This window comes from Chanodichthys erythropterus, chromosome 13 (genome assembly GCF_024489055.1).
Source record: "Chanodichthys erythropterus isolate Z2021 chromosome 13, ASM2448905v1, whole genome shotgun sequence".
In the NCBI taxonomy this organism is placed as follows: Eukaryota; Metazoa; Chordata; class Actinopteri; order Cypriniformes; family Xenocyprididae; genus Chanodichthys; species Chanodichthys erythropterus.
Genome location: NC_090233.1, coordinates 25,436,637 through 25,442,516, shown reverse-complemented (window position 1 = coordinate 25,442,516; position 5,880 = coordinate 25,436,637).

Below are 5,880 nucleotides of genomic sequence, written 5' to 3'. Positions count from 1 at the left end.
AGAGTGATGTAGAAGTATTCACTATGAAGCTTACACTGACTGGTGACGTACCTGAGAGAAAACGGATTTCACATTAAGTGATCTAATTTTCAGCAGTAAGAAAAAAAAAGTGTTTTAAAGCTTGTTGTTTTGCAGAATATCACGATTATATACAGTCAAACCAAAATTTATTCAGACACCTTGAACATTTCATTCATTAATATAGTTTATTCACTATAGTTTAAAAAAATAGATCTCAGAATTAAACTGTCAGAAAAAAAAAAAATCTTAATTTTGTCAGATAACACTTAAGCAAAACATGGTCAGGTCTAAGTGTCTGAATAGTTTTTTGGTTCCAAATTTTTATCAATTTTACTGGTAGTCCACTGTATGAAGAATTTTTGGGTATAATGTGTCACATTTTACTTTATTTTGCTATCTTCACTTACATAAATGAACTATAGTGTCCTGCACCCACTAGTAAAAATATATCAAAAATGTCTTATTAATTTTTGGTTTGACTGTATATGATATGAGAATAGTAAGGCCTGTAGTTAGGGAGTACATGTTATTTAAGAAAAATATAATTATATTTTCAGAATGACATAATTTTTTTATCCTAGTCTGTGGGGTAAAACGCCCCAGACACTACCCAGGTGGCATGGCTTCCCACTATAATAATTACTGTAGTTGCCATATTCTGATCATCACATCCTTTATTTTTCTGTCAAATGTAATCTAACTAGGTGGTTGAATAAAATTATTTGGACTTTATATTTAAAAATTACCTCAAGTTAGCATCAGCTAACAATATTCAAAAGGGATGATTTTCAGCATGGTTCATTAATAAATATTCATATTCATCTGTTATTTTGGCTTGTCTTTTTTATTTTAATCTAAAAATGCTTGTACTCTGATTTTGCAGTAAATGCTCTGCCAGAATGGAGGCATTTTACCCTACCTGGAAGCAGAGATGTATTGTACTTGAGTAAATGTAATTAGTTACTGTACTTAAGTATCTTTTTGGCTACTTTGTAGTTGTACTGAGTATCAAAGATATTGGCAACTTTTACTCTCTACTTGACTACATTTTTGAGCAAGTAAATGTACTTTTTACTCCACTATATTTGTGATGAGTAATGCAATTACGAATTACAATTTTTAATGGCAGCCAACTTTTTCTGCAGCAGAAAAATTCTGATATAAAGAAGCATTATCGCCATCAAAGTGCATTGATATTATATCTTGTGCATTTTGCCTTGACTCCCTTTACTCTCTTGTCAACAAGGATACTTTACGTGAATGTGAGTGCATTAGCAGGTAGTTTCTGATCGCAGGTGTTTGATTTATTAGATGAGGAAATGACTGCAGCTGGTAATGAGGCTCAAACCAGCACATACAGTAGACTTTGACTATTTCATTTTACTTAACATTGTTTTATTTATCTGCTATATTGACAAGACCGTTTTGAAGGATATTGGTTTACTTATGACCTTTCTGTGCACTTGAGCTTAACTGAGACTTGAGAGTTTGTAGATGTTTAAAAGGTTGTTGTGTCGACCTTGATTTATTGCAATATTGAGGTGTTCTGTTTTATTTTGATTTTAGAAAATAAACTTGATTTCTCATCTTACAAATCAATTGTTTCTTATTTATGTCTCCCAGGACTAGTGCATCTCTGAGCCTACATTCAGCATAAGTGAAATACTTAAGTACTGTTAAATTCAGATACTTTAAGACTTTTACTCAAGTCGTATTGGAATTGGTTACTTGTAACTTGTAGTGGAGTCATTTTCGATGCAAGGTATCAGTACTTTTACTCAAGTACGGTTTTTAGGTATTCTTTACATCTCTGCCTGGGGGTCAAAACGCCGGTACAAATTTATTTTTTTGAACATTCTGGAAATATTTTCCACACTTGCTTTATAATGCAAGTCATTTTCACTGAAAACTGGGATAGCTATTCTAGACACATTTAACTTTTGTTTCACATAAAAAATTAGTCATTAAGGATTAGTTCACTTTCACATTAAATTTTCCTGATAATTTACTCACCCCCCATGTCATCCAAGATGTCCATGTCCTCCAGTCGAAAAGAAATTAAGATTTTTGATGAAAACATTCCAAGATTTTTCTCCTTATAGTGGACTTCAATGGCCTCCAAATGGTTGAAGGTCAAAATTAGTTTCAGTGCAGCTTCAAAGCGTTCTACATGATCCCAGACGAGGAATAATAGTCTTATCTAGAGAAACCATCGCTCATTTTCTAAAAAAAAAAATAAATAAATAAATTATATACGTTTTAACCATAAATGCTCATCTTGAACTAGCTCTCTTCTTCTCTATTTGAATTCCAGCAGTGTAGACGCTGCTAAGTGTATTTCTGCCCTCCTCAGGTCAAAGTTTGAACTAATTGTTATATACTTGCAGTAGCATATTGTATATGACAATTTAGTTCAAACTTTGACCTGTGGAGGGCAGTAATACAGTTAGCAGTGGAAGAAGAATAGAGAAGAAGAGAGCTAGTTCAAGATGAGCATTTATTCTTAAAACTAAAATTTTTTTTTTAGAAAATGAGCGAAGGTTTCTCTAGATAAGACCCTTATTCCTCGTCTGGTATCATTTAAAGCCCTTTGAAGCCGCAGTGAAACTGTAATTTTGACCTTCAACCGTTTGGAGGCCATTGAAGTCCACCATAAGGAGAATAATCCTGGAATGTTTTCATCAAAAACCGACATTTCTTTTCGAATGAAGAGAGAAGGACATGAACATCTTGGATGACATGGGGGTGAGGACATTTTTATTTGAAAGTGAACTAATCCTTTAAGGGGGTCGATTTCCCCCACTCTACCCTATAAATGGCTTCAAAGCTAAATGACATCGATTAAAGCCACAAACCTTCAACGAATGCTTGATTAGCAAATCTGATACAGTACACTTAAATTGAGTGACAAAAGTTAGTTCTACTGAAGCTCATTGATCTAAACACAGCCGACAGAACATGGATGGCTACTGAAGGACTTCCAGCCAATAACAGGTGCACAAATATAACAGTCGCAGTTTTGCGGCGCAAATACACTCACAAAAACACACACCCACCATTCTGTCATGTGGATGAAACGCAATAATCCAGGGGAAATGTGTGCTTGGTGTCATAAACAATCAAAGCGTACAGTAGGACAGCCAGACAGGTGATCACAGCATATGCGGTGCCACAACAATTCAGCAGCGGGAAGACCCGTTAAGCGCATTAACAGACAAGATGAGTCGCCTCCGATCCACAATAACAGACATACGAGTCCGTGTTACACTTATTTGTTCGTCGAAAGTTATACCTGTTCTTAATTTATAACTTATATCATAACCTGTTAGTGTTACCTGTTGCTTTAACCGGTTTCAAATACATGTATCACGCTATTTTTTAAAGAAGCACATTTAAACAGTAAAAGGGAGACAATGAAAAATAGAAAAGAAAAGTGAAAAATATTAAAAGCTCCCAAACACTTACCTCGCACGCACAGAAGCGACATTGCTGAGATTTTATTCCAACACAGCAGCACAGTTATGACTTAATCACCTCCTGTGGCATTTGCCACTTTATTTCCTCCCCTTTCGAAATTATATTTGAAGTTGTGAGGAACAATGGTAGTTGTTTAAATTCATCATAAAAATAAGAGTGAAGTACCGTTTGTGTTTGCAACGCGCCTGGAGAACTGTTCGGCGTACCCATGGCGTTAGTGACATGAGCACAAGCCAATCATCTTCACTGAACCGAGAATATGGGCGGGTCTAAAAGATTATTCGTCAAATAACGTTTTGTACGCGGACAGGTGTGTAAAGCCCTCTTTAACCCGCATATTGGACAACATCTGTATCATTATAATCGTATAAAACGAACAAACACCACAGATGTGTTTTAACAATTAACTGCATCTGGATTACATTTAATTAAAGGATTAGTTCACTTTCAAATAAAATTTTCCTGATAATTTACTCACCCCCATGTCATCCAAGATGTTCATGTCTTTCTTTCTTCAGTCGAAAAGAAATTAAGGTTTTTGATGACAACATTCCAGGATTATTCTCCTTATAGTGGACTTCAATGGAACCCAAACGGTTGAAGGTCAAAATGACAGTTTCAGTGCAGCTTCAAAGGGCTTTAAATGATACCAGACGAGGAATAAGGGTCTTATCTAGCGAAACGATCGGTCATTTAAAAAAAAATACAACTGTATATGCTTTATAAACACAAATGATCGCCGTGCACGTGCTTCCGCCTTCAGTATTCTTCAAAAAGCTTATGCTGTATGTCCTACGCCTTCCCTATTCGACTTACGAAAAAAATGGAACTTGTGCTGTGTTCGTTCCGTAAGTAGAATAGGGAAGGCGTAGGACATACAGCATAAGCTTTTTGAAGAATACTGAAGGCGGAAGCACGTGCACGGTGATCATTTGTGTTTATAAAGCATATACAGTTTTTAAAGCAATATACAGTATTTTTTATTTTTTTTGAAAATGACAAAAAGTTTAGCTAGATAAGACCCTTATTCCTCGTCTGGTATCGTTTAAAGCCCTTTGAAGCTGCACTGAAACTGTAATTTTGACCTTCAACTGTTTGGAGGCCATTGAAGTCCACTATAAGGAGAATAATCCTGGAATGTTTTCATCAAAAACCTTAATTTCTTTTCGACTGAAGAAAGAAAGACATGAGCATCTTGGATGACATGGGGGTGAGGAAATTATCAGGAATTTTTTATTTGAAAGTGGACTAATCCTTTAAGTGTAAAGTTTTGCAGCTGTAGTCGAGACAAGGGCAATGTGCAGCTTCTTAAAAAATATTCTTAAAAAGAAAGAAAAAACAATTACACAACAAAAAGGGTCAGTAATGTTTGATTTCTACTGATTTAGTCGCATCTTTAGTGTAATAAAGTCTGCGGTGCAGTCTTTTGGACTCTAACGACTTGGGTTCATGTATGCTTTTGTGGTACAATTGCGCCATCTAGTGGTGTTCGCATGCTGCTTCATAATAAAATCTAAATTAATTTACATCATATTTTGTTTCCAAGTAACCATAATCCCAAAACACTCTGGATTTAAAAGCAAGCTTTACACGAGCAACATAATCAAAGGCATATGAAGATGCAAATTCATGTACAGAATCTATTAAAAAGCCAATTCAGGATTAAACGTTGTCTAGTTTTCATAATAGAGTATGGTTTACATTAAACCCAGTGTTGTTTAGTGTAATTGTTTTTTGATGTATTCAAATTCTTTCTCCAGTTCTGGTGGATTTTAGCTTAAGAATTTACGTCGACATTCGAAAGAAAAACAAATGAACTGAAAATATGATTTTGTAGGGTTATTTAGGAAAATGTTTCGTTAGTTTGATCATTATTATTATTATTATTATTATTAAAAATCATTCCATAAGACAAAAACGTTCCTCTTTACGCCTAATTTGAACACTAGTATTTCTAATTATATCTGTACCTAACGGCATTTTTTTGTTTGTTTGTTTAAATTAGTCTGCAAAATATTAATTTATCAATGTATCAAAATATATTGATAGTTCATCGTTACATAGGCCTAAACGATATTTTTGCCCTGTCGTTATATATACGTTTCTCCACCAAAGCGAGTAAAAGGAACAAATAGCACGTGTACGGGGGCGTGGCTTGATAAGACGTTACCTGACACGGAACCAATGAGAATCTTTTTCGTCGAAATATATTACTTTTATTCAAATATATTCAAATATCGCATTAGTGCGCAATTGTTATTGGTTCGTGAACGAGAAAGCGACCAATCGCTTAAATGACAGCCCTTCAGCTGTTCGAACGTCCCTCCTCCTAGTTATTTTTTAGCAACTCCCGGAAGTATTGTTTTTAAAGGGACAGAATTA